The following is a 22,814-nucleotide window of genomic DNA, read 5'->3' as shown; positions in this document are numbered from 1 at the left end:
ATACTGAAGTACAGGGTGATTCAAAAAGAATACCACAACTTTAGGAATTTAAAACTCTGCAACGTCAAAAGGCAGAGCTAAGCACTATCTGTCGGCGAATTAAGGGAGCTATAAAGTTTCATTTAGTTGTACATTTGTTCGCTCGAGGCGCTGTTGACTAGGCGTCAGCGTCAGTTGATGCTAAGATGGCGACCGCTCAACAGAAAGCTTTTTGTGTTATTGAGTACGGCAGAAGTGAATCGACGACAGTTGTTCACCGTGCATTTCGAACGAAGTATGGTGTTAAACCTCCTGATAGGTGGTGTATTAAACGTTGGTATAAACAGTTTACAGAGAATGGGTGTTTGTGCAAAGGGAAAAGTTCTGGACGGCCGAGAACGAGTGATGAAAATGTAGCACGCATCCAGCAAGCATTTGTTCGCAGCCCAGGAAAATCGACTCGCAGAGCTAGCAGAGAGCTGCAAATTCCACAATCAATTATTTATTGGCACTTATCTGTCCATAACTACCTGAACGTCAACTACCCGAGGCGATGGATCGGCCGCCAGGCAGCCCGTGACAGAGCACTTCATCACTGGCCTCCAAGAAGCCCTGATCTTACCCCCTGCGATTTTTTCTTATGGGGGTATGTTAAGGATATGGTGCTTCGGCCACCTCTCCCAGCCACCATTGATGATTTGAAACGCGAAATAACAGCAGCTATCCAAACTGTTACGCCTGATATGCTACAGAGAGTGTGGAACGAGTTGGAGTATCGGGTTGATATTGCTCGTGTGTCTGGAGGGGGCCATATTGAACATCTCTGAACTTGTTTTTGAGTGAAAAAAAACCTTTTTAAATACTCTTTGTAATGATGTATAACAGAAGGTTATATTATGTTTCTTTTATTAAATATACATTTTTAAAGTTGTGGTATTCTTTTTGAATCACCCTATATTGTTCTTTGTATGTTAGCCCAGTCCTTAGCCATATCTGTAACTTTTCCTTTAGGAGTGGTCGGTTTCCTGACCGATTAAAGTACTCGGTAGTGAAGCCACTTTGTAAAAAGGGAGACAGGGATAATGTTGACAATTATAGACCTGTTTCTATGCCATCGGTGTTTGCTAAAGTTATCGAGAAGGTTGTATATACAAGGTTACTGGAGCATTTAAATTCACATAATTTGCTTTCAAATGTACAGTTTGGTTTTAAAAATGGTTTACCAACTGAAAATGCTATATTCTCTTTTCTCTGTGAAGTTTTTGACGGATTAAATAAAAGGTTGTGGACGCTAGGTGTTTTCTTTGATTTAACGAAGGCTTTTGACTGTGTTGACCACAAGATATTACTGCAGGATTCGGACCATTATGGAGTAAGGGGAGTAGCTTACAATTGGTTCGCCTTTTACTTTAAGAACAGAAAGCAGAAGGTAATTCTCCGCAATATTGAGAGTGGTAGTGATGTTCAGTCCCAATGGGGCACTTTTAAGTGGGGCGTTCCGCAAGGGTCGGTGCTGGGGCCACTACTGTTTCTTATTTATATAAATGATATGCCTTCTAGTATTACAGGTGATTCAAAAATATTTCTGTTTGCTGACGACACCAGCTTGGTAGTGAAGTATCTTGTGTGTAATATTGAAACAGTATCAAATAATGTAGTTCATGAAATAAGTTCGTGGCTTGTGGAAAATAATTTGATGCTCAATCACAGTAAGACTCAGTTTTTACAGTTTCTAACTCACAATTCAACAAGAACCGATATTTTGATCAGACAGAATGGGCATAAGCGACACGGAACAGTTCGAGTTCCTAGGCGTTCGGTAAGATAGTAAGCTGTTGTGGAAAGCCCATGTTCAGAATCTTGTTCAGAAACTAAATGCTGCTTTATTTACCATTAGAACAGTATCTGAAATAAGTGACAGTTCAACACGAAAAGTAGTCTACTTCGCATATTTTCATACGCTTGTGTCATATGGTATTATTCTTTGGAGTAATTCTTCTGATTCAAAAAGGGTATTTTTGGCTCAAAAACGGGCTGTTCGGGCTATATGTGGTGTAAGTTCGAGAACCTCTTGTCGACCCCTATTCAATACTCTGGGAATTCTGACATTGCCCTCACAATATATATTTTCTTTAATGGCGTTTGTTGTTAGCAATATTAGCTTATTCCCAAGAGTTAGCAGCTTTCACTCAGTTAATACTAGGCAGAAATCAAATCTGCATGTGGAATGCACTTCCTTGACTCTTGTGCAGAAAGGAGTGCAGTATTCTGCTGCATTCATTTTCAATAAGCTACCACAAGAACTCAAAAATCTTAGCAGTAGCCCAAACTCTTTTAAGTCTAAACTGAAGAGTTGCCTCATGGCTCACTCCTTCTATTATGTCGAGGAGCTCCTGGAAGAGCTGAAAAATTAAGCAAATTCCAGTGTTACATTGTTGATTTTCTTTATTTAAACTTAGGAATTTCCGCCTTAATATGTTACTTATATTTCATTTAATCTGTTTCTACTATCGTGTTATAATTTCACGTATTGACTCGTTCCATGACCGTGGAGACTTCTCCTTAATTTGGACCCACGGAACAATAAATACACTCCTGGAAATAGAAATACGAACACCGTGAATTCATTGTCCCTGGAAGGGGAAACTTTATTGACACATTCCTGGGGTCAGATACATCACATGATCACACTGACAGAACCACAGGCACATAGACACAGGCAACAGAGCATGCACAATGTCGGCACTAGCACAGTGTATATACAACTTTCGCAGCAATGCAGGCTGCTACTCTCCCATGGAGACGATCGTAGAGATGCTGGATGTAGTCCTGTGGAACGGCTTGCCATGCCATTTCCACCTGGCGCCTCAGTTGGACCAGCGTTCGTGCTGGACGTGCAGACCGCGTGAGACGACGCTTCATCCAGTCCCAAACATGCTCAATGGGGGACAGATCCGGAGATCTTGCTGGCCAGGGTAGTTGACTTACACCTTCTAGAGCACGTTGGGTGGCACGGGATACATGCGGACGTGCATTGTCCTGTTGGAACAGCAAGTTCCCTTGCCGGTCTAGGAATGGTAGAACGATGGGTTCGATGACGGTTTGGATGTACCGTGCACTATTCAGTGTCCCCTCGACGATCACCAGTGGTGTACGGCCAGTGTAGGAGATCGCTCCCCACACCATGATGCCGGGTGTTGGCCCTGTGTGCCTCGGTCGTATGCAGTCCTGATTGTGGCGCTCACCTGCACGGCGCCAAACACGCATACGACCATCATTGGCACCAAGGCAGAAGCGACTCTCATCGCTGAAGACGACACGTCTCCATTCGTCCCTCCATTCACGCCTGTCGCGACACCACTGGAGGCGGGCTGCACGATGTTGGGGCGTGAGCGGAAGACGGCCTAACGGTGTGCGGGACCGTAGCCCAGCTTCATGGAGACGGTTGCGAATGGTCCTCGCCGATACCCCAGGAGCAACAGTGTCCCTAATTTGCTGGGAAGTGGCGGTGCGGTCCCCTACGGCACTGCGTAGGATCCTACGGTCTTGGCGTGCATCCGTGCGTCGCTGCGGTCCGGTCCCAGGTCGACGGGCACGTGCACCTTCCGCCGACCACTGGCGACAACATCGATGTACTGTGGAGACCTCACGCCCCACGTGTTGAGCAATTCGGCGGTACGTCCACCCGGCCTCCCGCATGCCCACTATACGCCCTCGCTCAAAGTCCGTCAACTGCACATACGGTTCACGTCCACGCTGTCGCGGCATGCTACCAGTGTTAAAGACTGCGATGGAGCTCCGTATGCCACGGCAAACTGGCTGACACTGACGGCGGCGGTGCACAAATGCTGCGCAGCTAGCGCCATTCGACGGCCAACACCGCGGTTCCTGGTGTGTCCGCTGTGCCGTGCGTGTGATCATTGCTTGTACAGCCCTCTCGCAGTGTCCGGAGCAAGTATGGTGGGTCTGACACACCGGTGTCAATGTGTTCTTTTTCCCATTTCCAGGAGTGTAAATAAATGAAAAATAAATAAATAAATCCTGCCTCGGGCATGGATGTGTGTGATGTAGTTAGGTTAGTTAGGCTTAAGTAGTTCTAAGTCTAGGGGACTGAAGACCTCAGATGTTAAGTCCATAGTGTTCAGAGCCATTTGAACCTTGTTCTCAGTCTATCAGAACGGGGGCGGTCGTTGTTGTGGAGTAGATCATTTCACGCAGGCGTTATTCTTGAACTTCATCTGGGAGACATTTCAGCTGTTGGCAGCAAACGTCAGCAGTGATGATTACACCTCGGGGAAGTAATTCGTGGTACACCACGCCGCCGCTCTTCCCTCGGATCTATAGCATTATCTTTTATGGATGCGCGCAGGTCTTCATAAGATGAGTTGCTGCTTTCTTTGGGCTCAACCATTACTTTTTTTCTTTGTTGTTGTTGTTGTGGTCTTCAGTCCTGAGACTGGTTTGATGCAGCTCTCCATGCTACTCTATCCTGTGCAAGCTTCTTCATCTCCCAGTACCTACTGCAACCTACATCCTTCTGAATCTGCTTAGTGTATGCATCTCTTGGTCTCCCCCTACGATTTTTACCCTCCACGCTGCCCTCCAATACTAAATTGGTGATCCCTTGATGCCTCAGAACATGTCCTACCAACCGATCCCTTCTTCTGGTCAAGTTGTGCCACAAACTCCTCTTCTCCCCAATCCTATTCAGTACCTCCTCATTAGTTATGTGATCTACCCATCTAATCTTCAGCATTCTTCTGTAGCACCACATTTCGAAAGCTTCTATTCTCTTCTTGTCCAAACTATTTATCGTCCATGTTTCACTTCCATACATGGCTACACTCCATACAAATACTTTCAGAAAAGACTTCCTGACACTTAAATCTATACTCGATGTTAACAAATTTCTCTTCTTCAGAAACGCTTTCCTTGCCATTGCCAGTCTACATTTTATATCCTCTCTACTTCGACCATCATCAGTTATTTTGCTCCCCAAATAGCAAAACTCCTTTACTACTTTAAGTGTCTCATTTCCTAATCTAATACCTTCAACATCACCCGACTTAATTCGACTACATTCCATTATCCTCGTTTTGCTTTTGTTGATGTTCATCTTATACCCTCCTTTCAAGACACTGTCCATTCCGTTCAACTGCTCTTCCAAGTCCTTTGCTGTCTCTGACAGAATTACAATGTCATCGGCGAACCTCAAAGTTTTTATTTCTTCTCCATGGAATTTAATACCTACTCCGAATTTTTCTTTTGTTTCCTTTACTGCTTGCTCAATATACAGATTGAATAACATCGGGGAGAGGCTACAACCCTGTCTTACTCCCTTCCCAACCACTGCTTCCCTTTCATGCCCCTCGACTCTTATAACTGCCATCTGGTTTCTGTACAAATTGTAAATAGCCTTTCGCTCCCTGTATTTTACCCCTGACACCTTTAGAATTTGAAAGAGAGTATTCCAGTCAACATTGTCAAAAGCTTTCTCTAAGTCTACAAATGCTAGAAACGTAGGTTTGCCTTTCCTTAATCTTTCTTCTAAGATAAGTCGTAAGGTCAGTATTGCCTCACGTGTTCCAGTATTTCTACGGAATCCAAACTGATCTTCCCCGAGGTCGGCTTCTACTAGTTTTTCCATTCGTCTGTAAAGAATTCGTGTTAGTATTTTGCAGCTGTGGCTTATTAAACTGATTGTCCGGTAATTCTCACATCTGTCAACACCTGCTTTCTTTGGAATTGGAATTATTATATTCTTCTTGAAGTCTGAGGGTATTTCGCCTGTTTCATACATCTTGCTTACCAGATGGTAGAGTTTCGTCAGGGCTGGCTCTCCCAAAGCCGTCAGTAGTTCCAATGGAATGTTGTCTACTCCGGGGGCCTTGTTTCGACTCAGGTCTTTCAGTGCTCTGTCAAATTCTTCACGCAGTATCGTATCTCCCATTTCATCTTCATCTACATCCTCTTCCATTTCCATAATATTGTCGTCAAGTACATCGCCCTTGTATAGACCCTCTATATACTCCTTCCACCTTTCTGCTTTCCCTTCTTTGCTTAGAACTGGGTTTCCATCTGAGCTCTTGATGTTCATACAAGTGGTTCTCTTATCTCCAAGGGTCTCTTTAATTTTCCTGTAGGCAGTATCTATCTTACCCCTAGTGAGATAAGCCTCTACATCCTTACATTTGTCCTCTAGCCATCCCTGCTTAGCCATTTTGCACTTCCTGTCGATCTCATTTTTGAGACGTTTGTATTCCTTTTTGCCTGCTTCATTTACTGCATTTTTATATTTTCTCCTTTCATCAATTAAATTCAATATTTCTTCTGTTACCCAAGGATTTCTACTAGCCCTCGTCTTTTTACCTACTTGATCCTCTGCTGCCTTCACTACTTCATCCCTCAAAGCTACCCATTCTTCTTCTACTGTATTTCTTTCCCCCATTCCTGTCAATTGTTCCCTTATGCTCTCCCTGAAACTCTGTACAACCTCTGGTTCTTTCAGTTTATCCAGGTCCCATCTCCTTAAATTCCCACCTTTTAGCAGTTTCTTCAGTTTTAATCTACAGGTCATAACCAATAGATTGTGGTCAGAGTCCACATCTGCCCCTGGAAATGTCTTACAATTTAAAACCTGGTTCCTAAATCTCTGTCTTACCATTATATAATCTATCTGATACCTTTTGGTATCTCCAGGGTTCTTCCATGTATACAACCTTCTATCATGATTCTTAAACCAAGTATTAGCTATGATTAAGTTGTGCTCTGTGCAAAATTCTACCAGGCGGCTTCCTCTTTCATTTCTTAGCCCCAATCCATATTCACCTACTACGTTTCCTTCTCTCCCTTTCCCTACACTCGAATTCCAGTCACCCATGACTATTAAATTTTCGTCTCCCTTCACTATCTGAATAATTTCTTTTATTTCATCATACATTTCTTCAATTTCTTCGTCATCTGCAGAGCTGGTTGGCATATAAACTTGTACTACTGTAGTAGGTGTGGGCTTCGTATCTATCTTGGCCACAATAATGCGTTCACTAAGCTGTTTGTAGTAGCTTACCCGCGTTCCTATTTTCCTATTCATTATTAAACCTACTCCTGCATTACCCCTATTTGACTTTGTGTTTATAACCCTGTAGTCACCTGACCAGAAGTCTTGTTCCTCCTTCCACCGAACTTCACTAATTCCCACTATATCCAACTTTAACCTATCCATTTCCCTTTTCAAATTTTCTAACCTACCTGCCCGATTTTTTCTTTATGTTAGCATAAAGACACCATATCTCCTCGTGAGTAACGATACACGACAGGAATGGTCGGTGTTACTCACGAGCCAATTGATGACGAGGAAGCAGATGTGCACATCTACATCTACATCTACATTTATACTCCGCAAGCCACCCAATGGTGTGTGGCGGAGGACACTTTACGTGCCACTGTCATTACCTCCCTTTTCTGTTCCAGTCGCGTATGGTTCGCGGGAAGAACGACTGTCTGAAAGCCTCCGTGCGCGCTCGAATCTCTCTAATTTTACTTTCGTGATCTCCTCGGGAGGTATAAGTAGGGGGAAGCAATATATTCGATACCTCATCCAGAAACGCACCCTCTCGAAACCTGGCGAGCAAGCTACACCGCGATGCAGAGTGCCTCTCTTGCAGAGTCTGCCACTAGAGTTTGTTAAACATCTCCGTAACGCTATCACGGTTACCAAATAACCCTGTTACGAAACGCGCCGCTCTTCTTTGGATCTTCGCCGCGCGGGATTAGCCGTGCGTTCTAAGGCGCTGCAGTCATGGACTGTGCGGCTGGTCCCGTCGGAGGTTCGAGTCCTCCCTCGGGTATGGGTGTGTGTGTGTATGTCTTTAGGATAATTTAGGTTAAGTAGTGTGTAAGCTTAGGGACTGATGACGTCAGCAGTTAAGTCCCATACGATTTCACACACATTTGAACATTTTTTCTTTGGATCTTCCCCTATCTCCTCTGCCAACCAGTTCTGGTACGGATCCCACACTGATGAGCAATACTCAAGTATAGGTCGAACGAGTGTTTTGTAAGCCACCTCCTTTGTTGATGGACTACATTTTCTAAGGACTCTCCCAATGAATCTCAACCTGGTACCCGCCTTACCAACAATTAATTTTATATGATCATTCCACTTCAAATCGTTCCGTACGCATACTCCCAGATATTTTACAGAAGTAACTGCTACCAGTGTTTGTTCTGCTATCATATAATCATACAATAAGGGATCCTTCTTTTTATGTATTCGCAATACATTACATTTGTGTAAGTTAAGGGTCAGTTGCCACTCCCTGCACCAAGTGCCTATCCGCTGCAGATCTTCCTGCATTTCGCTACAATTTTGCAATGCTGTAACTTCTCTGTATACTACAGCATCATCCGCGAAAAGCCGCATGGAACTTCCGACTCTATCTACTAGGTCATTTATATATATTGTGAAAAGCAATGGTCCCATAACACTCCCCTGTGGCACGCCAGAGGTTACTTTAACGTCTGTATGGCCACCCACAGATTTTTGTGATTTTGGCTTAGAGAATGGAGTACCCATACACTCGATTTTTGAACCTTCTCCATTCCAAGCAAATATTACATGATGGTGGACTGATCACAGTTCATCACACTTGCCAGTTCTCGAGTACAATGATCCGCTTGTGGATTAATGCGTTTAGGCGATAGTCATCGAACACTGAAGGTTTGCCTGAACGTGTAGAGTCACTAATCTCGAAACGAGAAAGCCATTTTCTTTCCCTGCTCCGTTCAATGACATTATCCCCATACACGACGCAAATGTTTCTGGCTGTCATTTCTCTATTGAACTCAAACAGAATAACATGCCGGAAATGTTCCGATTCCTCCACTTGGAACTCCGTTTTCTGTCCACAGCTCCGCTACCTTCAGATAACGAAATGACAATATGTAAACTCAGTGAACTACAAATAAAAAATGGTAGTCGATAAATAAACCCATTGCAGCCGGAATGCCGACATGCAAAACGTAAACGCTACGATACTACGCACCAATCCAATACAGACGGAGTGACAATTATTGAAGTATATGAAATGAAATCGTCATAACATATGAACAGTTTCCGTTAGGACGTTCAAAATGACCGCTTGGCCGCGGGGTATGATTGGAATTAGTATGGCGTGGTTTAGCGATGAACCTAACTTTCATTCGGATGAGTTGGTCAGCAAGAAAAACTGGCACATTTAGGGGACTGAGAATCCGTATTTTGCGATCAAGAAGTTTGTTCATCCTCAATGGGTGACTGTGTGGTGTGCAATGTCTATTGACTGGATAATCGGTGCGATATTCCTTGATGGCAAGGTGACTACCGAACGGTACGTGAAGGTTTTGGAATATTGCATGGGGCTTAATTAAAATAAAATGAAAATAATTTTTAAATTTTTTCTCAGTCGCTGTATGTCCGATTACGAAGTCTCGTAAACGGTTGGCCCTGACTAGTATTATTACGCAATCTGACTGCATAGAACAACAACAAAGAATGAAATGGAAATTTTCATTAACACAATTAATTAATTAAGTCCCCAGGAACTATAAAACCTACGAAACCAAGGCACAAGTGTAACTGTTCTGTGTGTGGAAGTATGACTCAACGTACGCATCTGGCACGGTTCTTCTTCAACAACACAAGAAATTTTAAATATCATTATACTGAATTAATTAAAGGAAATAGAAATACCATAATTACTCAAGAAAACCAGAATTGCACTCTAATCCAAGAACACAAGCCAGATGCTTTGTTGACTGAACCTGTAATGACGCATTATTTAAGACACTGAAATAATGAAAAAAAAAACACATAATATTTTACCTTCATATATATTGACGAAAAGCACTCTGATCATTACAGTATTTCCATTCGAACCATCTGCTGTCTACCCCATCAAACAACTGCATAAAACATGGAACAGGCACTTCTTACTACAACATCTCGACAAGCACTGCCCACTAGTACATTTCAATACGAACTGACTACTACGAGTCCTCGACAAGCACTGACCACTACGACATCTCAATAATCACTGCCTACTACGAGTTCTGAACAAGCACTGCCCACTACGACATCTCAATAATCACTGCCAGTGGAGGCGGCGGAACAATACTCTCTAGCGCTATTTCTGGCGCTGTGGCTCAGTGTAGCCACCTTTCAAGATGATTACATCCCCATTATCCAAAGTGACCCCGATTTCGACAAGACGGAGTTCGACCCCAGCGAAGAAGGAGAGTGTTTGACATCCTGGAGGAGCACTTTTGGGGGCCGCAATCTGGCTCTGGGGTTCCCAGAGCCACTGAAGTGGACCTCGATTGGCCGCTATATTCTCCGGATCTGAACACATGCGACTCCTTATTGTGGGTCTCTATTAAAGACAGGATGTACAGTAATAAGCCCAGAACTATTACCGAGCTGAAAACAGCCACTCAGGACGTCATCCAAAGCATCGATGTTCCGACACTTCAGCGGTTCAAGCACAATTTCGTTGTTCGCGTCTGCCACGTCATCGCCAATGATAGCGGGCATATCGAACATGTCATAACCTAAATCCGAGTATCTGTAGCTACGTTTACGTGCTGAATGAAGTGTGTGCGCGCCGTAGTTTGTAATTAATTTACTCTTTACCATCTAGCTCAATAAGTGGTGGTGGTTAGTGTTTAACGTCCCGTCGACAACGAGGTCATTAGAGACGGAGCGCAAGCTCGGGTTAGGGATGGATTGGGAAGGAAATCGGCCGTGCCCTTTCAAAGGAACCATCCCGGCATTTGCCTGAAACGATTTAGGGAAATCACGGAAAACCTAAATCAGGATGGCCGGAGACGGGATTGAACCGTCGTCCTCCCGAATGCGAGTCCAGTGTGCTAACCACTGCGCCACCTCGCTCGGTAGCTCAATAAGTGTCGCCCTGTGTGACCTGTTTTGCTCCTTATCCTCTCAATGATCGCTTCTTACAGTTTGTCGTCATTTAGCGAAATCACCCTGTGTATCCACCAATTTGTTCGATTCAGAGGAAGATACCTGCTCGGTACAATTACTGCTGCTTCACACGAGAGTAAGACTGACAGTACTCTCTGAAAGGGAAAACTGTACTGTGGAGGAAAACTGCAGGACCACTTGTTTGAAAATATCGGCCTACTATGTATTACGGAGAGAGGTACAGGCGTGTTTACGCTGAGAGTAAGGTCGTTCAGGCAGGCGGTCGCTCTCTGTGCCAAGGTCGGCCGGTCCAGCCCTACGCCAAGCGCACAGCTAACGCCGCTGGAATTCCAGCCGTCGGCTGGACTGTGAGTAATAAGACGTCAACCAATTGCTCTACTGCAAGAAAAAAACTATGAGCTTCCCCATTGACCAAACCTAGGATATGGACTCGGTGACCGTAAGGTCCTTGTAGCAACAATGATTAATGGGGGACAAAGGGCAGCTAAAACAAGTAACAAGTTAGATAATGAGGCAGTACTGTCAGTTCTTAAAGGGAATCTCAAAACATTTACCTATGGACAGGACCATGCAACAGAACTGTGGCTCCAGACTCGGAGAATAGGTGACGAAACACTGGCTAGATTTGTACCTAGTAGAACGGTTCATGATGGGATGGGCCCTCTATATTATACAGTCACTGTAAAAGAACTTCTAAAGATACAGCGATTACTGCATAACAGGTGTAAAACAAAGCATAGAAAGATGCTAAATGAAATGCATTTGCCTATTAAGAAGGCAAAAGCCTTCAACAACAACCGAGGCAGAATGTTATCGAAATATCTGTCACAAAGCCCAAAGAAATTCTGGTAATATGTAAAGGCTGTAATGTTCAGATGACATAAGAACCGCTGGCCGGTGTGGCCGAGCGGTTCTAGGCGCTACAGTCTGGAACCGCGTGACCGCTACGGTCTCAGGTTCGAGCCCTGCCTCGGGCATGGGTGTGTGTGATGTCCTTAGGTTAGTTAGGTTTAAGTAGTTCTAAGTCTAGGGGACTGATGACCTCAGATGTTTAGTGCTCAGAGCCATTTGAACATAAGAACTGAAATTGAGGGTAACAAAGCGAAAACAGAAATGCTGAACTCTGTGCTCTAAAGTTCCTTTAATAAGCGAGATAATAGGTATACGGCCCCAATTTACTTCTCGCACCACTGAAAAGATAAGAGTGATTTAGACTTGAGCGTCAGTGGCGTTGAGAAAAATTGTTAAAATCGAACAAGGCTCCGGGGATCGATGAATCCCTGGCAGATTCTACACAGATTTGCTACTGACTTATCTGTCATATTAACTAAAATACAGGGTGTTTATAAATGAATATCGTGGTTTTAACGCTTTATAATCTTTATCATATTAAACTTACAGTTATAAATGATATGCCAAATGAAAGAGCAATTCAAACAATTTTACCAAGAACCTTATAAATGTTCAATGTGAGCACCATTTGTCACACTGCACACATCAAGCGCAGGATAGGCCGCAATGGGCACAATGACAAGGCTTGCTTTGCATGGCCTCCACGTTCACCCGACCTAACACCATGCGATTTTTTCCTTTGGGGCTTCACCAAGGATCGTGTGTAGGTGCTCCGCTACCAGCAGACCTCCCTGAATTAAGAAACCGGATTGAAGCAGCTGTTGCTACAATCAGTGAAGACACACTTATCAACGTTTCGGAAGAACTCGACTATAGACTTGATGTGTGCCGTGTGAGAAATGGTGCTCACATTGAACATTTATAAGGTTCTTGGTAAAACTGTTTGAGTTGATCTTTCATTTGGCATATCATTTATAACTGTAAGCTTAATATGATAAAGATTATAAAGCGTTAAAACGCCGATATTCATTTATAAACACCCTGTACAAACCCTTGAACAAAAAAGTGTGTCCAATGATTAGAAAGAAGCACGGGTCACATCCGTCTATAAGACAGCTAGCAGAAATGAACCACAAAATGTCTGTTCTATCTCCTTAAAACCTATCTGTGAGAGTATATTCCGAGCTCAAACAGAATGAGCTATCTCGAACAGTGTGTCTTCCTCTGTACCAGTCAGCATCGATTTCGAAAACATCGACCGCGCGAAAGCTAACTTGAGCTTTTTTTTTTTTTCTACATTACTTTGTGAAAGCCATCGACCAGTGCAGTCAAGTGGACGCTGTACAGTATTTCTTGACTTCCGAAAAACGTTTGAGGCAGTAAGTACTACACTAGCGTTTATTAATAAGAAGTGAAAATAGAATATAGATTCTAAACTATTGAGGATCCTGCTATCTAGCGTTATAGAAAACCATAGATTAACTTCATATGTGATAAATGTCAGATTGAGAATTGAAGATGATGAAAGACTGCCCACGAAGAAAATTATTGAAGTCGATTTTTTTTATCAAACGGATTATAAAATTACCTGACATCTTCCTCAGAAGTGAAGACGTCCACTTAAAATAAAACAGGATGCAGAAAGAGCCAAAAGTTTTTGGCCCAATGTGAACAGTTGAAGGAGAAGAGACATAGTTGGAAAAACCGAAAATGTAACTGACCTTATAGACTAGGGCGATAATGAGATCGAAATAAAAAGCAGAATAATAAGGTTAATAGAAGGAATGGAGTTTCTGGAAATGGCTGAGAAGAAAGGGAAAAGAAGTGGTCAGCACGCTTACATCCAGAGAAGTAACACTGTAAGTAGGCTGTTTAGGTTTTTATGTTGGTAACGCCACGTAGCGCTCTGTATGAAAATCACTGACTGTGCCGTGTGCAATCTGTGGCTGGTTGGCATTGTTGGAATATTCGCTGTTGTAGTGTTGGGCAGTTGGGTGTGAAAAGCGCGTAGAACTGTGCAGTTGCAGGTGAGCCGCCAGCAGTGGTGGATGTGTGGAGAGAGATGGCAGAATTTTGAGAGCGGTCGATCTGGACGTGTGTCCATCACAAAGAGTATCATGATATCCAGTATTACAAATTTACTCTTTGTGATGGACACACATCCAGATCGACCACTCTCAAAATTCTGCCATCTCTCTCCCCATATCCACCACTGCTGGCTGGCAGTATTGGCGCTCACTGTATTGCAGTAGTTCGAGTAACGAAGATTTTTGTGAGGTAAGTGATTCATGAGAGGTATAGGTTATTGTTAGCCAGGGCCATTCTTTTGTAGGGATTATTGAAAGTCAGATTGCGTTGCGCTAAAAATATTGTGTGTCAGAGTAATGTTGATCAGAATAAGTAAAGAGAGAAATGTCTGAGTACGTTCAGTTTTGCTCAGCTGTTTGAAAATCTAATAACGTAGTGGTTTACCAGCAACAGTCATTCTTAATTTTTCTAAGGGGATGTTTCAACACTTGAACACTGATATAATTTCAAATTCGAACGTGTTGAAAGAGTAACAAATGCAGGAAGTGACACCACGCAACACGTTATAGCAGCTGAATGTGATAGCCCAACTACTAGGGAAAGGTTACGAAAATGCACAGATCATGGAAGAACTTATGGATGACACTGAAAAATACAGAGATAATGTGAACCGCGATGGACATGGCGTGTGAAATGGAACAAGTTCCTGGTCTGACGCATAGCCTGTTTACGAAACTTGTGAGAACAGAATTAGACTAACTAAAATGGAGGAAATGCATGTGTTAACCATAACGCGGTTACGTGCATTTATCTAAACCAGGGGTCTCCAAACTTTTTAGTCCGCGGGCCACATTGACTCGTCCACGAAGTCATAAGGGCCAAGATCTACGTAGTGGGATTTAGGCACCCTATCACTCCATGATCACCGTAATGTAAGGCTAAAGGAAATATGAAATCGCAAAAATCTGAAACGAACTACGATTTTTATTTAATTACATAATTTTGATTGGTGGACGTACCGGACCGAGATTCTGGCATATTTTATTCTGGCGAATTTGACCGACAAAAAAGTATATCACTGCACATCCTTCGCGAAAGCGTCCTGCAAAGTTAACAAAATCTCAAAATCATTGTTAGGAACACTATTACTGCAAGACATAACAGAGGTAAAGTATGTCAACGCATTGTTATTTCAAGTGGCGCAACAATAAGTTTAGTTATGTAGTCTTGTAGCGAGTAATTGCCTTTAAATAAAAATATTTGTATTTTACAACGTAATCAAAAGAAAGTGAAACCTCGCTTAAGAAGCATCTTCCATAATGATAGATTACTAAGGCTAGTCGCCGAAGTGGCGTCCATTTGAAAGACTTGCACCAGACTCGTGAGTAGAATAAAATGCAAAGAATTTTTTTACTTAAAATGTTTTCGCCAAACTAGTCTGTTAACCGTTCTTTTTTTTCACTATCGCACGGAGAATAAACTGTCTGTCTATTGTGGATAGCCACAATTTTAACCATGACCTTCCGCTTTGTAAAGTTAGAGCTCCGACAATGTCGCGGTGTATTGGTCGCGATAGGCCTCGAAACTCAATTGTTGGCAATATAGGTACCACCTCAAATATTTGGCGGGCCGGATATCGGGGATGTCCAGCCAGCTAACGCGAGCCGGTTTGCCGGTCCTCGCGGGCTGGTTTCGGCCCGCGGGCCGTAGTTTGGAGACCCCTGATCCAAACGGTTGTACCACTAACTTCCTGTCGCAGAGGAAGTTGATCACATTCAGCTCCGTGTCAACAATTTTATCATTAACTCAAATGACACCTTATTTGACGTCACTTTTAGGAGGACGGAGAAGACACTCGATACCGAGAGTCTGATCAAGAAGTTAGCGGTCGAAATTGCACGGAAACGAAGGCTGTCGGCGAGGACAGTGGCTGGCAGTGACAGCATGTCCGCTGATGCTGAACGACCGGCGTACGTGTAAATGGGGGGAGGTCAAAAATACTACGCCGCAAAACCGGTTGGTCGGAAGTACCACCATGCCTGTGGCACCTACAGTAGGGTTGGAAACGTCATGGTCCAAAAGTTTACCTAGGCGACTAGCAGTAAGTAGGTGCTTCGGGCGACGGCGGGGGTAATTAAAAATGCACCACTGCACAGCCCCGGGAGAACACGTCTACCTACGGGCGCCGGGGCAGATTAGTCGCGCCATTTCTCGCAGGCAACCGCCGGCCGCCAAGCCCCCCTACAATGCAAATCAGGGCCGCCGCGCGGGCGCCTCTTTTAATATCCTGTGGCCCGAACAACCTATAAAGTTCCGTATAACCTTAAACTTAATTAAATTTCAATGAGGAATTAATGAACGTAGAAAACGTGATGGGCGAGTTATTACCGTCCTCAGGGGGAAGCGCTGTTGCGCGAGCACAGATCTGGGCCACAAAAGAGGATCGCGAGCGATGTGCGAAGGGGGTTGGTGGGGGGGGGGGTTGGGGAGGGGGATAGTGGTCTCACCAAGACAAACACAGCGCTCTGCAGGGCTTCCACCCCGCCAGCGTGTCCCTTTACGGCGTCGTTAAAGCGGCTCACTCGTATTTTAATGACGCCCGATCTCCATTCATGTGATAATAAACACTAAACGACGCCAACCCCTCCGCACACACACACGGACAGATGCTCGCTCTTCACGTACGACGTACCATTTTCGCCTCGCCGCAGAGGGGTTGCGTTACATTCGCTGGAACTACTATGTTAGTGTTGTTATAGTTATCGTTAACCGATTACACAGTGTTGCGCGGTTAAGCATTTATCTCAACCTTACACGAGGGGCATTCGATAAGTAATCCAACACTTTTTTTCTCGTCCAGTTTCGGTTGAAAAAATGTGAAATTTTTGTGAGACATCGTGAAATATTCCCGTTTCAGCCCATATAGTACAGTACTGGCCATTAAAATTGCTACACCAAGAAGGTGACGTGCTACAGACGAGAAATTTAACCGACAGGAAGAAGATGCTATGGCGCCACCTCCAACGTGCTGACATGAGGAAAGTTTCCAACCGATTTCTCGTACACAAATAGCAGTTGACCGGCGTTGCCTGGTGAAACGTTGTGTTGCCTCGTGTAAGGAGGAGAAATGCGTACTGTCACGTTTCCGACTTTGATAAAGGTCGGTTTGTAGCCTATCGCGATTGCGGTTTATCGTAGCTCGGAGACCATGGCTGCGGTTACCCTTGACGCTGCATCACAGACAGGAGCGCCTGCGATGGTATACTCAACGACGAACCTGGGTGCACGAATGGCAAAACGTCATTTTTTCGGATGAATCCTGGTTCTGTTTACAGCATCATGATGGTCGCATCCGTGTTTGACGACATCGCGGTGAAAGCACATTGGAAGCGTGTATTCGTCATCGCCATACTGGCGTATCACCCGGCGTGATGGTATGGGGTGCCATTGGTTACATATCTTGGTCACCTCTTGTTGGCATTGACGTTACATTTCAGATGTGTTACTGCCCGTGGCTCTACCCTTCATTCGATCCCTGCGAACCCCTACATTTCAGCAGGATAATGCACGACCGCATGTTGCAGGTCCTGTACGGACCTTTCTGGATACAGTAAATGTTGGACTGCTGCCCTGGCCAGCCATTCTCCAGATCTCTTACCAATTGAAAACGTCTAGTCAATGGTACCCGAGCAACTGGCTCGTCGCAATACGCCAGTCACTAATCTTGATGAACTGTGGTATCGTGTCGAAGCCGCATGGGCAGCTGTACCTGTACACGCCATCCAAGCTCTGTTTGACTCAATGCCCAGGCGTATCAAGGCCATTATTACAGCCAGAGGTGGTTGTTCTGGGTACTGATTTCTCAGGATCTATGCATCCAAATTGCGTGAAAATGTAATCACATGTCAGTTCTAGTATAATATATTTGTCCAATGAATACCCGTTTATCATCAGCATTTCTTCTTGGTGTAGCAATTTTAATGGCCAGTAGTGTATTATGAAGTTCTGATAGGTGGCGGCGCTAAGCGCAGCCTTCAAACTGGCGTCTGTGACGGGGATGCGTTCCAACCAGAGAGCTGTCATTGAGTTTCTTTTGTCGGAAAAGCGGAAAATCGCAGATATTTATAGGCGTTCGCAGAATGTCTACTGAGAACGGGCAGTAAACAAAAGCACGTTGACACGTTGGGCGAGACTCTCTCGTCTCATCACAACAAGATCGCGCAGACCTGCGGGATCTCCCGCGTGTCGGCCGGCCGCACACAGCTCTGACTTCTGCAATGTTAAAACGTGCGGACACTCTCAAAATTCAAACGAATATATCCTTCTACATGACAACGCAAGGCCTCAAACAAGTCCGCGCACCCGAGAGGTGCTCACTAAACTTCATTGGACTGTTCTGCCTCATCCACACTACAGCCCCGGTCTCGCACTTTCTGACTTTCTTCTGTTTGACCAAATGAAGGAGAAGCAGTATGTGGATGTTGGGAAGATTATTGATGTCGCAAGACGTCGGCTATGAGGTTGACCAGTAGAGTGGTACCATGCGGGCGTACAGACCCTCCCACTAAGGTGGTCATCTCATTGAACGGAGATTATGCTGAAAAACAGGGTTTTGTAGCCAAAATAGAGGGAAATAATATGGTCACTGGAGTCCTGAATAAAACCAATTTGCTTTCAGAAAAACGAGTGTTGTACTAATTATTGAACGCCCATATTACTACAGAGTAATTATAAAATCCATGAAATATTTTAGAGAACCGATATATAACGTAACAAATGATGTAGTACGTGAAAGTCAAAATCTCAAAGATTTTTTTGAAGATGGTACTGGCAAGTTAGGTTGTAAAAGCGCCGACAGGGGCACCACCGTCCTTAGCTGCTGAAGAAAGGCTGCGAACAAGGCACAGACACAGTTTTGTGTGCTAGACTTTTGCTGTAACCAATCGGTAGCGAGTGTGCTCAGGGCTTTCCGCGACAAGTTTCACAGGACACCACCGGTTTACAACAGCATTGGACGAGGATGATTCTATGTGCGATGCGAAACGTCAGGAGTGACCGGACTTGTCAGAATAGTGTTCGGTGTGAGGAACGTGGTGTTGCAAAGTCCCTCAAATTCTTCCTATTTAGCCAGCAGTAAGGAGAATTCAACATAACCGATTAACAGTGAAGTCACACAAATTGGACCTCCAGCAAGCCACAAAAAATGCCGTCTGCAGTTCTGCATTGATATGCAGAAATATCTTGAAAATGACTTCGAGCTACGGTCGCAGGTTCGAATCCTGCCTCGGGCGTGGATGTATGTGATATCCTTAGGTTAGTTAGGTTTAAGTAGTTCTAAATTCTAGGGGACGGATGACCTCAGATGTTAAGTCCCATAGTGCTCAGAGCCATTTGAACCAATGACTTCGAAAGCAAATTACAAATTACGAAGGCGCTTTTCATCCTTTCGGTAAGGTCAACAGACACATCAAACGCATATGGGGAATAGAGAACTTATGTACAACTATCCAACACATCCAGGATTCCAAGAAAATTAACTTGTTCTGTGTCATGTCTAACTAAGTCTGTTGAACCTCCTTTTTTTGCTGAGAGAACTGTGAAAGACATTTGTCACCTATTTCAATATGCCAACGGCCTTGCCGCACTGGTGACACCGGTTCCCGTCAGATCACCGAAGTTAAGCGCTTTCGGGCTGGGATAGCACTTGGATGGGTGACCATCCGGTCTTCCGAGCGCTGTTGGCAAGCGAGGTGCACTCATCCCTTGTGAGGCAAACTGAGGAGCTACTTGACTGAAAAGTAGCGGCTCCGGTCTCGGAAACTGACATACGGCCGGGAGAGCGGTGTGCTGACCACATGACCCTCCATATCCGCATCCAGTGGCGCATGTGGGCTGAGGATGACACGGCGGCCGGTCGGTACCTTTGAGCCTTCATAGCCTGTTCAGGAGGGTTATTTCAACATGCTGCAGTTGTGTTACGTGGCGCAACGTGAAACTGATAGCAGGGCTTTCATCTTTCAACAAGAATCCGCACCCATATATAAAATTACCTGTGTAAAAATTATTTGTATTCAAAAGTACCTGGATGAGAAGTTGCCACATCGCTGAATAGACTGTGTTGCAACTGTTGACTGCCACTACTCGAATGGCCACCACAGTCGTTAGCCTTGAGGCCATGTGGTTCTTTTTATTGTGGGATTACATGAAAGATAGCACTTATTTCCACCTCTACAATAGAACATCGAAGACATGTGACACTGCATCGCAACAGCTGGTCTTACCGTTACTCCTGATACGTTGGGGCCAGATATGCACTGGACTAACGATTAGATGTGTGCTGTGTGATGAAGGGTGGACATATAGATGATTTATAAACGTTTTAAAATAAATTGAGATTGTCTTTTACATACTGTACCATTTGTTTCATTTTTCTTGGCTGTTAACTGTTACGATTTTTGCAATGTTTCATGGATTTTACAATTACGCTGTATATAGAAAAAGGGATGAAATATTGTAAGGCAGCGACACTTTGCCAACATACATTTCATATTCTGTAAATCCTTTTCGATTTATATCTGTATTAGATCACTGTTTACGATGCACTATCAGATTATTTATAATTTCATTGGTTGATACTGACTAGCGCCACGTACTAACAGTTCCTGTAGTACTGCATTCCAGGAGTTAAAGAGAGCTGAGAGCTGACAGAAAGAACGACATGAGTAATGCATTCCTCAAAGTCGCTATCAGCTGAAAGTGGGCTGGGAGGAGAGTAGTTGTGTGCTGCAGGGGTGAACATTTATTTCCCTGTGAGTGAACAGGGGGAGTAGACGGTGGTTTACAATGCTGGAGGCAGCAGAGCCCCTTAGTGTGGCTTGTGCGGGGGGGTGGGGGGTGGGAGGGTTCGGGGGGGGGGGGGGAGGGGGGGGAGGTTGCACTCTGGTGGACCAAAAAAAAATTCAGAATAGCGTACCTGGCGAAAGAGCATCCGGGACGGAACAGGACGAAAAGACATCCTTTTCTAGTGTGAAGGAATGCGCAGGGTCATAAATGACTGTCGCGAGCTGACTTCTGAGGAATCTTCTCATGGGAAGCGCCGGGATATACCTCCAGCTGAAAGTCAAAGATGCGTATTTGATTGTCAGAGTGCTAGCGATGTAGGAAGGGAAATGAAAACTTCCAGAAAATCTGAAAGGAGTATCATGTTCAGGCGATTGGCCGGCAGATTCATGGTCTGTGCAGTGCAAGGTAATGTTTTTGTAACAGCCACTAGGTATCGTTGCCTGAGCAGATATATAGACTCAGCGTGTTCGGTAGCTAGCCGACGTATGGCATGGAGACACTTCCCTGTGGTGATAGATCGAAGACACATCCCTCCGCGGATCGTCCTAGAGACTTCGCTGGGATAACTGCAGCAGAGAAACTGACGGTTGGATTTTGAGAAGCGTTGGCTTTGCCATAGGGAGTGCTTGAAGTCGTTTCTCTGTGAAAAGAGTCGTTGTTCTGTTTACTAGACGATTCTTTACCTCTCTGTGCAGTCCGACAAACATTGAAGTGCTTTTTTGCGGAAGAATACTTGAGTCGAATTTCTGTTTCTGGCTCGTGAGAAAACGGAAACCTTGACTTATGTTCTATTTTGTACCGAGATAATTTCAGCCCTACGAGTTTGTGGAGGGCATATTGCGTCCACTGTGTAAGCAGAGAATTACAGGTACTCCATGTTCATCAACTGCACGGCGGCCAACGTCACAACCAGCAGATCACTGGTGCAGTATAACTACTGTCCATACTTCAGTAGGTGATGCACGCACTTCCGCTTGGCGGATAGGGAACAGCTCACTGTAAATGTATTGATTGCCATATGCTTGTCCACTGAGCTTTTTCTGGAAGTGCCAGTCAGAATGTAAGTCTTCTGTTTCTTACCGCTAATCGGTATCAACCAACTTTGTGTGAGTGTACCAAAGCTGGGTGCGGTCTAAAGAAAGTGAAATATATGTCCTGCCGACGTCAAAATTACATTTATGGTACAATCTGACATTGTGTACTTCATATTTAACTTATACAATTTTTTTGCACTCGGCAAGTTTTTTGAGAATAAATCATTTACGCTATCCTAGTTGTGATTGAAATAATTGCTTTGATTTGCTACATCGAAGTGAAGCGAAACCACAACACGATATTTCATTTTATGGAAATTCCAAGGTGTTAAGTGTCAGTGGCAAGTTCGTTTTAATCATCTGTAGGCATGAGAATCACGTTGCAGAGACGACATTAGGCAATCACTCATACGTACACTATACGTTGTAACCTCCCAGCAAAAATTATTAAATGAAAATTTAAAAAGGAGCCAAGCGTAACCTCCACACAAAAATTAAGGAATGATAATTGACCATGAACCACACAATAACATTAATTAAATAATGAACCATGAACCAAATGTAACCTCCTAACAAAAATAATAATATCTGGTAAATTTTATAAGGGCAGCAGCGCTGACCTTCGGCCCTGTATTCTGAATAAAAAGCAAAAATTCTTACCTCAATAAAAACTGCAACTATATCTGCTCTTAATTATACATTCTTCGACACAGCTTCGTGCAATGCTGTCACACACACACACACACACACACACACATATATATATATATATATATGGATTATTGAAAGGAGTGATGATCCATTGGAAATGTTCTTTAAATTGAAATGAATGTTTTTCTTTAAAAGAGTTACTTTATATTATAAAAATTATTATTGGGGCATTTTTTTGAACAAATTAAATTACAATTAACATACATTATTAATTATGCGCAAGGCTGCTTCTTTACCTTCTACAACAATACTCATCCTCCAGCGTCCTGACCAGAGTCGCGAGCAGAGCACACAGCCGACGCATGCCGACTCCCGCAGACTACACCTGTCCACTCGCTACTAAAGACGACCGACTACTACTGTATCCGACTGACTACTACAGACTC

At 44.1% G+C, this 22,814-nt stretch overlaps 1 pseudogene; it reads left to right on the top strand.

The window, feature by feature from the left end:
• Positions 1-19,466: 19,466 nt before the first annotated feature.
• Positions 19,467-19,584, top strand: LOC126254254 (5S ribosomal RNA; annotated as a pseudogene).
• Positions 19,585-22,814: the final 3,230 nt, after the last annotated feature.

This window comes from Schistocerca nitens, chromosome 4, assembly GCF_023898315.1.
Source record: "Schistocerca nitens isolate TAMUIC-IGC-003100 chromosome 4, iqSchNite1.1, whole genome shotgun sequence".
Taxonomy (NCBI): domain Eukaryota; kingdom Metazoa; phylum Arthropoda; class Insecta; order Orthoptera; family Acrididae; genus Schistocerca; species Schistocerca nitens.
The sequence above is the reverse complement of the archived record's forward strand: the minus strand, read 5'-3'. Positions and strand labels throughout refer to the sequence as shown.